At 39.4% G+C, this 13,402-nt stretch overlaps 1 long non-coding RNA gene across 1 annotated transcript; it reads left to right on the forward strand.

Moving 5' to 3' along the window:
• The first annotated feature begins 10,656 nt into the window (after positions 1–10,656).
• Positions 10,657–12,211, forward strand: LOC131432605 (uncharacterized). The gene is made up of 3 exons (XR_009229907.1): positions 10,657–10,703; positions 10,932–10,975; positions 11,524–12,211. It is a non-coding gene; the product is annotated as an uncharacterized LOC131432605 (long non-coding RNA).
• Positions 12,212–13,402: the final 1,191 nt, after the last annotated feature.

Genomic DNA, 13,402 nt, shown 5'->3' on the forward strand with positions numbered 1-13,402 from the left:
GGCATAGTGATAGAATCATTGCTACTATGCCTGGCTACTACTCACTGCAGTGGTTCTTCTGGGAAAAGGGTCAGACAAGAGATATGGGGTAAAATGTGTAGTTCGCCATATGTGAATAATAAATTTTCATCAGTCGTTATATGGATGATCAAAAATAACACCTTCGGCATAGTGATAGAATCATTGCTACTATGCCTGGCTACTACTCACTGCAGTGGTTCTTCTGGGAAAAGGGTCAGACAAGAGATATGGGGTAAAATGTGTAGTTCACCATATGTGAATAATAAATTTTCATCAGTCGTTATATGGATGATCAAAAATAACACCTTCGGCATAGTGATAGAATCATTGCTACTATGCCTGGCTACTACTCACTGCAGTAGTTCTTCTGGGAAAAGGGTCAGACAAAAGATATGGGGTAAAATGTGTAGTTCACCATATGTGAATAATTAATTTTCATCAGTGGTTATATGGATGATCAAAAATAACACCTTGGGCATAGTGATAGAATCATTGCTACTATGCCTGGCTACTACTCACTGCAGTGGTTCTTCTGGGAAAAGGGTCAAACAAGAGATATGGGGTAAAATGTGTAGTTCGCCATATATGAACAATAAATATTCATCAGTCGTTATATGGATGATCAAAAATAACACTCTAGGCATAGTGACAGAATCATTGCTACTATCCCTGGCTACTACTCACTGCAGTGCTTCTTCTGGGAAAAGGGTCAGACAAAAGATATGGGGTAAAATGTGTTGATCGCCATATGTGAATAATAAATTTTCATCAGTGGTTATATGAATGATCAAAAATAACACTCTAGGCATAGTGATAGAATCATTGCTACTATGCCTGGCTACTACTCACTGCAGTGGTTCTTCTGGGAAAAGGGTCAGACAAGAGATATGGGGTAAAATGTGTAGTTCGCCATATGTGAATAATAAATTTTCATCAGTCGTTATATGGATGATCAAAAATAACACCTTCGGCATAGTGATAGAATCATTGCTACTATGCCTGGCTACTACTCACTGCAGTAGTTCTTCTGGGAAAAGGGTCAGACAAAAGATATGGGGTAAAATGTGTAGTTCGCCATATGTGAATAATAAATTTTCATCAGTCGTTATATGGATGATCAAAAATAACACTCTAGGCATAGTGATAGAATCATTGCTACTATGCCTGGCTACTACTCACTGCAGTGGTTCTTCTGGGAAAAGGGTCAGACAAGAGATATGGGGTAAAATGTGTAGTTCGCCATATGTGAATAATAAATTTTCATCAGTCGTTATATGGATGATCAAAAATAACACCTTCGGCATAGTGATAGAATCATTGCTACTATGCCTGGCTACTACTCACTGCAGTGGTTCTTCTGGGAAAAGGGTCAGACAAGAGATATGGGGTAAAATGTGTAGTTCACCATATGTGAATAATAAATTTTCATCAGTCGTTATATGGATGATCAAAAATAACACCTTCGGCATAGTGATAGAATCATTGCTACTATGTCTGGCTACTACTCACTGCAGTGGTTCTTCTGGGAAAAGGGTCAGACAAGAGATATGGGGTAAAATGTGTAGTTCGCCATATGTGAATAATAAATTTTCATCAGTCGTTATATGGATGATCAAAAATAACACCTTCGGCATAGTGATAGAATCATTGCTACTATGCCTGGCTACTACTCACTGCAGTGGTTCTTCTGGGAAAAGGGTCAGACAAGAGATATGGGGTAAAATGTGTAGTTCACCATATGTGAATAATAAATTTTCATCAGTCGTTATATGGATGATCAAAAATAACACCTTCGGCATAGTGATAGAATCATTGCTACTATGCCTGGCTACTACTCACTGCAGTAGTTCTTCTGGGAAAAGGGTCAGACAAAAGATATGGGGTAAAATGTGTAGTTCGCCATATGTGAATAATAAATTTTCATCAGTCGTTATATGGATGATCAAAAATAACACTCTAGGCATAGTGATAGAATCATTGCTACTATGCCTGGCTACTACTCACTGCAGTGGTTCTTCTGGGAAAAGGGTCAGACAAGAGATATGGGGTAAAATGTGTAGTTCGCCATATGTGAATAATAAATTTTCATCAGTCGTTATATGGATGATCAAAAATAACACTCTAGGCATAGTGATAGAATCATTGCTACTATGCCTGGCTACTACTCACTGCAGTGGTTCTTCTGGGAAAAGGGTCAGACAAGAGATATGGGGTAAAATGTGTAGTTCACCATATGTGAATAATAAATTTTCATCAGTCGTTATATGGATGATCAAAAATAACACTCTAGGCATAGTGATAGAATCATTGCTACTATGCCTGGCTACTACTCACTGCAGTGGTTCTTCTGGGAAAAGGGTCAGACAAGAGATATGGGGTAAAATGTGTAGTTCGCCATATGTGAATAATAAATTTTCATCAGTCGTTATATGGATGATCAAAAATAACACTCTAGGCATAGTGATAGAATCATTGCTACTATGCCTGGCTACTACTCACTGCAGTGGTTCTTCTGGGAAAAGGGTCAGACAAGAGATATGGGGTAAAATGTGTAGTTCGCCATATGTGAATAATAAATTTTCATCAGTCGTTATATGGATGATCAAAAATAACACTCTAGGCATAGTGACAGAATCATTGCTACTATGCCTGGCTACTACTCACTGCAGTAGTTCTTCTGGGAAAAGGGTCAGACAAAAGATATGGGGTAAAATGTGTAGTTCGCCATATGTGAATAATAAATTTTCATCAGTCGTTATATGGATGATCAAAAATAACACCTTCGGCATAGTGATAGAATCATTGCTACTATGCCTGGCTACTACTCACTGCAGTGGTTCTTCTGGGAAAAGGGTCAAACAAGAGATATGGGGTAAAATGTGTAGTTCGCCATATATGAACAATAAATATTCATCAGTCGTTATATGGATGATCAAAAATAACACTCTAGGCATAGTGACAGAATCATTGCTACTATGCCTGGCTACTACTCACTGCAGTGGTTCTTCTGGGAAAAGGGTCAGACATAGTAGCAACGTACGGAATGCATAAGAACGCAGGTTCGAGTCCTGTCTCTGAGCGTATCTTTTTCCAAAAATTCATCTTTTCTGTTAGTTTTTCTTTCACTTCTCCAATATATATTTCCGCTCAGTCATTGCAGAAACTGAACTTAGTCATGGCGGCTTTACGTCAAACTAAAAATTAATAAATCGCTAGTGAGATTATTTGACACACACAGGCAGCAGGGACAGGGGCTTGACGAACCCCCCCTTATGCGAGTCGGGTGGTAGCTTGGGAGTCTTTCCTAAGCGAAAACCGTTCACACACCCGTGTGGATTACCACCATTGGCACTTCCTTCTGGAGGTGACCGGACTGTGGTCTCCAGACAGCTCAAGAGGAGGAAGCCTAGGATATGGCGGGGGTTCAACAGTGGGCTCTTGGGTTTCGCGGACGATATCGTTTTATCAGTAACAGGCGAGACGCCGGAGGAGGTAGAAATGTTGGCGGTAGAATCGATCCACATCATCGAAAACTGGATGAATGGAGTCAAGCTGAAGATAGCCCACCACAAAACGGAGGTGCTATTGGTGAGCAACTGCAAGGAAGTGCAGCGAGTGTAAATCTCCGTCGGAGGACACGCAATAGCATCGAAGCGACAACTGAAGCATCTGGGTGTGATGATCGACGATCGGCTAAACTTCAACAGCCACGTCGACTACGCCTGTGAAAAGGCGGCGAAGGCGATCAACGCACTGTCAAAGATTATGCCAAACACCAGTGGTCCAAGAAGCAGCAAGAGGCGACTGCTGGCGAGTGTGTCATCTTCGATACTGCGGTACGGAGCTCCAGCCTGGGGTGCGGCGCTAAAAACCAAGCGAAATCGGGCGAAGCTAAACAGTGCGTTCCTGCTCATGGCTATGCGAGTAGCGAGCGCATATAGAACGATATCGTCGGAGGCAGTTTGTGTGATTGTTGGGATGATCCTAATCTGCATCACATTGGAGGAGGATATCGAGTGCTACATGCGGAGGACGACCAGGCAAGTGAGAACGTTAGTGCTCAATGTCAAAGTGGCAACAGGAATGGGATTCCACGGAGAAAGTGAGATGGACCCATCGGCTCATCCCTAATGTGTCGACCTGGGTGAACCGGAAGCATGGAGAAGTAAACTTCCACCTAACCCAGTTTTTGTCTGGTCATGGCTGCTTCAGGCAGTACCTACATCGGTTTGGCCATGCCGCTTCGCCCTTCTGCCCGGAGTGCGTGAACATGGAGGAGACACTGGAGCACGTAGTGTTCATTTGCCCCAGATTCGAGGCGATAAGATCAATGCCGGCATTAAATGTAGAAAACGTTGTCGACGAGATGTGCCACACTGAGAAGATGTGGAACGCGATCAGCAGGGTAGTTACAAAAATGCTGACGGAGTTACAGAGAAAGTAGAGGAGCGACCAGCAAGCTGGGATCGCTTGAAGAGTTTGCGCAATACGGAATCGGTTTTCTCTGCGCAATACGCAATCGGTTTTCTCTGCTGAGGGAGGTTGGGAGGAAGAAAAAAGAACACACAGAGAGACAGAGAGATTGCTCAGCTCGATGAACTGAGTCGAATGGCATATGACACTTGGCTTTTCACTAGTCGGTTTTTCATGTGATTGCATAACCTTTCTATATGAGAAAGGCAGAAAGATCTTGAATTCAATAATAAATAACTGAAATACAGGCAAGTCTATGTTCCAATTCTATCTTAAACAAGCTTTAAGATGAAGAGGCGTGCAGCGGGCAAGATGGATCGATCAAATTGAGGACAACCTACGGACCCTTCGCAGCTGCCGAGGCTGGCGGCGAACAGCCATGAATCGAGTTGAATGGAGACGCCTCCTGTATACAGCAGAGACCCGCGTGGTCTACGACTGAAAGAGTGAGTGAGTGATGGTGGCTTCACACATACTCATACATAAATACATAAAGCGTTTTGGAAGAATATCCACAAACCGAATGAACGAATTCTGAAATATAAATTATTGGTCGAAAAGCATCGTTAGTTCCTTCAAAAATTCATGAGGAATGGAAAAATATGATTCACTTACAAGGTGAGATGAAAAAACTGCAACAAAGTAAAACGCCATAATTTTTTCATTTTTTTTTTAAATTTTATTGAATGAAAGCAAAAAATGTCGGAAATAACATCAAATTTGAGAATCGGTTTAGATTTGTTCGAATTGGCCACCTTTGGCACGAACTATGGCCTTCAAACGGCCAATGAAACCATCACACGCTGCCCGAAAGTGGCTCTGCGGTATTTTGTCCCATTCTCGGCGAAGCGCTTGCTTGAGATGATCGACACTTTGGTATTTTTTAGTGCCAACCTTGCTTTCCAAAATACCCCAGGCACAATAGTCCAACGGATTGGCATCCGGAGATTTTGGTGGCCATTGTGCGGTGGAAATGAAGCGAGGAACCTCATTTCTTAACCATTCTTGGGTGGCGCGTGCTGAGTGCGATGGTGCTGAGTCCTGTTGGAATGTCCAAGGTCTGCGGCCGAAATGTTTGCGTGCCCAGGGCTTCAGAACTCCCTCCAAAATATTTTCGCGATAGATTTGCGCATTTATTTTGACCCCACGGTCGATGAATACGAGCGGCGAGCGACCATCGGCTGTTATGGCGGCCCACACCATCACCATGGCCGGCTTTTGAGTTCTGGTGGCCAACCGAAGTTGCAAATTTTCAGCTGACCTCTCTGGCAAGTAAACACGATCATTTTGTTTGTTTACAAACTGCTGGATAACGAATGGTTTCTCATCGGAGAAAACCAAATTCGGCAGTTCACCACTTTCGGCCAAGCGAAGCAACTCTTTAGCTTTTTCGAGTCTAACTTTTTTTTGCGCATCAGTAAGATCTTGCACTTTTTGGAACTTCAATGGCTTTAGTCCAAGCTCATTTTTCAATATTTGCCGAATGGCATATTGCGATATGGTCAGCTCACGAGCCATTTTTCGGCCACTGCGACGCGGATTTCGTTCAATTCGCTTCTTCACTTTTCGAACCATTTCTGCCGATGTTGCTGTTTTTTTTCGTCCACTTCCTTGACGTCGGGCTACGCTACCAGTATCACGGTAACGAGCGATGGTACGAGACACAAAAGATTTATTCACTTTTAAATGCTGGAGGGCTCTAACGATAGCCACTTGTGGTTTTCCAGCCAAATGCAAAGCAATCACACTATCACACTTGAATTCCATCACAAATAACTTTTTTTCTGAAAAATTCCCACCAAAATGCTTTTGTGCGCTTGTAAATAATATAATGAGCTGTCACTAGAATAAATCTGACAGCTGTGGGACGAGCGGTTTAGAAATGACAGCAGTCTGAAGTTGGTTGCAGTTTTTTCATCTCACCTTGTATATACTGATATGATATGCACTTCACAAAATAGAAATTTCTAGTGCACATCTTACAAGTAGTATTCCCATATATAGAAGATCTTGTTTGAATGTAATTGAGATCTTTTACAAAATGATACATAGTTGGAATCAGCAAGGTGAAGTATTGTCATCATGCCAAAGATTTTGATCTGTAACAATGCATGACCGTATTTGCTATGAGCGAATAAATCAATTATAAGAGCACTTTGGTTATAAATTGAATGAATAAATTTCAGCACGCATACATGTGTCCTCCTAATATTAGTCAATAAAAAAGACTCATGGTTTATAATTATGCATAGTTAGTGTTTATTTTACTAACGAACAGAACATGTCGTCAGCTCACTGCGCAAAATCGCTGAAAATATAACATATTTCTGCGCCGGGTTTGTATGCTACGCGTTGTGTGATGATTCGTTCAATTCATGCTGGTGAAATTTTACGTGCCCAATTATAGCACTGAATTTTAACTGAATGTTCGTTCATACCAAACATTACAGAAAACTTAATTTTAAATTACTTACGGTTAAATTATACTACTGCAAATTTTATAATGAATTGCTGATCATATATCCGATGATATGGACAAAAAATTGTGTTGCTGATGTTGCTAAAGTAATTCGTATTCACGACAAAACACTGCATGACGAGACTGATAGGTAAGGTAAATACTATGTTTGGGTGTCATTTCACACATCGAGAGCGTTACTAAATTAATCTATATTTGATTTCTGCATAACATTTTTCTTTGTCGTGTTAAATTCGATATTTATACTAATTGGGAGGTGATATTCACTTGTGAATGATTATGCGAGGTACGCTATAACGTTCAACAGTCGACTGTATTATCACGATCACTGAATGCTGAACCTGCGGATCTTCAGGCAGGGCTGTAGTGCAGTGTGGATACCACAGCTCGATAATTTGCTCATATTGTACTAAAATATGGTGAAATATAAAATTATTATCAATTCGATTACTAAGTAATTGTTTAATGTGATAAAATAGACCTGAACATAAAATATAATGTTGATTTATGAACGGTAACACAATTTCATAGTGTCATCCACGTCAAGAGAGAGAAACTATATCCAGCATTATACAACTGGTACTTCATATTCTAGAAAAATGCCTTCGACAATGGAGAAATCGAGACAAATCGATCACCAGAATATTTAAATTCTAAATAAAATAAGGCACAAATCTCCTAATAACTAGGGGAACGTGCCACTTGAGCCAATTAGTTCTGAACGTAAACTTATTTTCAATATTTAATGTTTCGTGCAGGAAAAATTATTTACATTTTAGTTCATTCATTCATCTACACTTAACTCGAACTCAATTCTACGTTGATCTCGTGGCAGTTTTTTTCTGTTATCTATATAAACAAGTAAACGCCCTATGCATTGAGCAACCAATTCAACGTATTGCATTTTTACCGGGATTTATAATCGGAATTACAAATGTGTATATGCGAAAAATTTACCTTGCAGACTGTCGTTAACAAATACTAGGTCTCGACAAAATTGCCTGTAAATGTACAAGATTGTAAAAAAAACACAATTAATAAACAATAAATATATATATATATATATATATATATATATATATATATATATATATATATATATATATATATATATATATATATATATATATATATATATATATATATATATATATATATATATATATATATATATATATATATATATAGATATATACAATAGAAAAAAACTTACCTTTGTTGGCAAATCTCCTACACGCCTCACCACGATTTTTTTTATTCAATATTATAGTATAATTTTAAGGCACACTGCTTAAGCTCTAAGATGCCAAGGGTATTTACTAATCTTAATTACGACTAACTTAAAACTAGAAAAGTATCATTATGTAATGTAGCGGTAGCGGATTCTCGAGAAGCTATCGGTAGTGGCCGGTGAATTGAATATCGCATGAGGGTCTTCCATATGCCGTTGGCGAAGATCCATGTTGGCCGCATCCTTCGGTCCGTGTGGGTCCGCGGGAAACACCCCCAGGCTACGAAGGCCCGGCGGGTGGCCCGCATGCCGGTTTTCGACTGGGGCGGCCTTCCGTGGACGATGATGGTGATGTTACGGAAGAGAATGAAAAAAAAGTAAATATAGTGGAAACGGGGTAAAAAGGGGATGTGGGAACAAAATGTTTGAAAACGATAAAGATCTAATTAGTTGCCATCGAGATGGTGAAGAGACAGGGAAGGGGTAACGAAAAAGTGAGTGACAAAAAAAGATCTTGTTAGTTCCAATGAAGATGGTGGACAGGGACGGGGATCGAGAGAATCGGGCGGATGTTAGTGTCGAACCTGTAGGTGGAGTTTATACTTTCTGAGCGAGGGATAACACATTACACTTGTATATCAATGTGTTTAAGGTACTGGTATATGAGAAGCATATATAAACTATCCCGACTCGCCAACACATCCCGAACCGGAACCTCAGGCGGTCTACCTCGGGCCCTAAGGGATTCCAGTAGCTTCGACCTGGCGTCACGATACTCTACGCACGACCACACGACATGCTCGATGTCCTGATAACCGTCGCCACAGGTGCAGAGACCGCTCTCCGCAAGCCCAACACGCCGGAGATGTGCGTTGAAGGTGTAGTGATTTGACATGAGCCGCGACATAACACGAATGAAATCGCGACTCACGTTCATCCCCCTGAACCAAGGTTTCGTCGATACCCTAGGGATAATGGAATGTAGCCATCGTCCCAGTTCGCCATTGCTCCATGAAGTTTGCCAACTTTCGAGAGTTTTCTGACGAGAGATACTGAAAAATTCATTGAAGCAGATTGGTCTTTCATAAATATCACCTTCTAATGCGCCCACCTTAGCCAATGAGTCTGCCTTTTCATTGCCTGGAATGGAACAATGCGAAGGGACCCAGACTAACGATATTAAATAAGACCGTTCAGATAAAGTTCGCAAGTGTTCCCGTATTTTCCCCAGGAAATATGGGGGATACTTTCCTGGCTTCATTGCCCGGAGAGCTTCTATTGAGCTTAGACTGTCCGTGACAATGAAGTAATGGTCTTTGGGCAAGGTTTCAATGATCTCAAGGGTGTACTGAATAGCAGCTAATTCTGCGACGTAAACTGAAGCCGGATCATTGAGTTTGTGAGAAGCGGTGATGTTTTGATTGAAGATGCCGAAGCCTGTGGACCTGTTGATGTTTGAACCGTCAGTGTAAAACACCTTTTCACAGTTGACTGTTCTAAATTTATTATAAAAAATATTTGGGGCCACTTGAGGGCGCACGTGATCCGGGATTCCACGAATTTCTTCTCTCATGGATGTGTCGAAAAACACAGTAGAATCAGAAGTATCCAAGAAATGAGCACGATTGGAAACAAACGAAGAAGGATTAATATTCTGAGCCATGTAATCAAAATACAAGGACATAAAACGGGTCTGAGAATTGAGCTCGACAAGCCTTTCGAAGTTTTCAATCACCATCGGATTCAAGATGTCGCATCGGATTAGCAATCGATATGAGAGATCCCAGAATCGGTTTTTCAACGGTAAGACGCCCGCGAGCACTTCGAGACTCATCGTATGAGTCGACTGCATGCAACCTAAGGCAATACGCAAACAACGATACTGAATTCTTTCCAGCTTGATGAAATGAGTGTTCGCCGCGGATCGGAAGCAAAAGCATCCGTATTCCATCACGGACAATATCGTTGTTTGGTATAACCTGATCAGGTCTCCTGGGTGGGCACCCCACCATGATCCGGTTATTGTACGAAGAAAATTGATTCTCTGTTGGCATTTTTGTTTCAGATACCTAATGTGACATCCCCAGGTGCCTTTGGAGTCGAACCAGACCCCGAGATATTTAAATGTGAAGACCTGAGCTATGGTTTCACCCCCTAGTTGAAGCTGTAATTGTGCTGGTTCTCGCTTCCTTGAAAATACAACCAGCTCAGTTTTCTCCGTAGAGAACTCGATACCCATTTGAAGAGCCGCCTCACCACGATGAAATTTGCCTGTAAATAATAAAAATAAAGTTAATTCTACATGCATAATATATATATATATATTTTTTTTTCTATTGTATATATATATATATATATATATATATATATATATATATATATATATATATATATATATATATATATATATATATATTATGCATGTAGAATTAACTTTATTTTTATTATTTACAGGCAAATTTCATCGTGGTGAGGCGTGTAGGAGATTTGCCAACAAAGGTAAGTTTTTTTCTATTGTATATATCTATATATATATATATATATATATATATATATATATATATATATATATATATATATATATATATATATATATATATATATATATATATATATATATATATATATATATATATATATATATATATATATATATATATATATATATATATATATATATTTATTGTTTATTAATTGTGTTTTTTTTACAATCTTGTACATTTACAGGCAATTTTGTCGAGACCTAGTATTTGTTAACGACAGTCTGCAAGGTAAATTTTTCGCATATACACATTTGTAATTCCGATTATAAATCCCGGTAAAAATGCAATACGTTGAATTGGTTGCTCAATGCATAGGGCGTTTACTTGTTTATATAGATAACAGAAAAAAACTGCCACGAGATCAACGTAGAATTGAGTTCGAGTTAAGTGTAGATGAATGAATGAACTAAAATGTAAATAATTTTTCCTGCACGAAACATTAAATATTGAAAATAAGTTTACGTTCAGAACTAATTGGCTCAAGTGGCACGTTCCCCTAGTTATTAGGAGATTTGTGCCTTATTTTATTTAGAATTTAAATATTCTGGTGATCGATTTGTCTCGATTTCTCCATTGTCGAAGGCATTTTTCTAGAATATGAAGTACCAGTTGTATAATGCTGGATATAGTTTCTCTCTCTTGACGTGGATGACACTATGAAATTGTGTTACCGTTCATAAATCAACATTATATTTTATGTTCAGGTCTATTTTATCACATTAAACAATTACTTAGTAATCGAATTGATAATAATTTTATATTTCACCATATTTTAGTACAATATGAGCAAATTATCGAGCTGTGGTATCCACACTGCACTACAGCCCTGCCTGAAGATCCGCAGGTTCAGCATTCAGTGATCGTGATAATACAGTCGACTGTTGAACGTTATAGCGTACCTCGCATAATCATTCACAAGTGAATATCACCTCCCAATTAGTATAAATATCGAATTTAACACGACAAAGAAAAATGTTATGCAGAAATCAAATATAGATTAATTTAGTAACGCTCTCGATGTGTGAAATGACACCCAAACATAGTATTTACCTTACCTATCAGTCTCGTCATGCAGTGTTTTGTCGTGAATACGAATTACTTTAGCAACATCAGCAACACAATTTTTTGTCCATATCATCGGATATATGATCAGCAATTCATTATAAAATTTGCAGTAGTATAATTTAACCGTAAGTAATTTAAAATTAAGTTTTCTGTAATGTTTGGTATGAACGAACATTCAGTTAAAATTCAGTGCTATAATTGGGCACGTAAAATTTCACCAGCATGAATTGAACGAATCATCACACAACGCGTAGCATACAAACCCGGCGCAGAAATATGTTATATTTTCAGCGATTTTGCGCAGTGAGCTGACGACATGTTCTGTTCGTTAGTAAAATAAACACTAACTATGCATAATTATAAACCATGAGTCTTTTTTATTGACTAATATTAGGAGGACACATGTATGCGTGCTGAAATTTATTCATTCAATTTATAACCAAAGTGCTCTTATAATTGATTTATTCGCTCATAGCAAATACGGTCATGCATTGTTACAGATCAAAATCTTTGGCATGATGACAATACTTCACCTTGCTGATTCCAACTAAGTATCATTTTGTAAAAGATCTCAATTACATTCAAACAAGATCTTCTATATATGGGAATACTACTTGTAAGATGTGCACTAGAAATTTCTATTTTGTGAAGTGCATATCATATCAGTATATAAGTGAATCATATTTTTCCATTCCTCATGAATTTTTGAAGGAACTAACGATGCTTTTCGACCAATAATTTATATTTCAGAATTCGTTCATTCGGTTTGTGGATATTCTTCCAAAACGCTTTATGTATTTATGTATGAGTATGTGTGAAGCCACCATCACTCACTCACTCTTTCAGTCGTAGACCACGCGGGTCTCTGCTGTATACAGGAGGCGTCTCCATTCAACTCGATTCATGGCTGTTCGCCGCCAGCCTCGGCAGCTGCGAAGGGTCCGTAGGTTGTCCTCAATTTGATCGATCCATCTTGCCCGCTGCACGCCTCTTCATCTTAAAGCTTGTTTAAGATAGAATTGGAACATAGACTTGCCTGTATTTCAGTTATTTATTATTGAATTCAAGATCTTTCTGCCTTTCTCATATAGAAAGGTTATGCAATCACATGAAAAACCGACTAGTGAAAAGCCAAGTGTCATATGCCATTCGACTCAGTTCATCGAGCTGAGCAATCTCTCTGTCTCTCTGTGTGTTCTTTTTTCTTCCTCCCAACCTCCCTCAGCAGAGAAAACCGATTGCGTATTGCGCAGAGAAAACCGATTCCGTATTGCGCAAACTCTTCAAGCGATCCCAGCTTGCTGGTCGCTCCTCTACTTTCTCTGTAACTCCGTCAGCATTTTTGTAACTACCCTGCTGATCGCGTTCCACATCTTCTCAGTGTGGCACATCTCGTCGACAACGTTTTCTACATTTAATGCCGGCATTGATCTTATCGCCTCGAATCTGGGGCAAATGAACACTACGTGCTCCAGTGTCTCCTCCATGTTCACGCACTCCGGGCAGAAGGGCGAAGCGGCATGGCCAAACCGATGTAGGTACTGCCTGAAGCAGCCATGACCAGACAAAAACTGGGTTAGGTGGAAGTTT

The sequence above is a fragment of the Malaya genurostris genome, chromosome 2 (assembly GCF_030247185.1).
Source record: "Malaya genurostris strain Urasoe2022 chromosome 2, Malgen_1.1, whole genome shotgun sequence".
In the NCBI taxonomy this organism is placed as follows: Eukaryota; Metazoa; Arthropoda; class Insecta; order Diptera; family Culicidae; genus Malaya; species Malaya genurostris.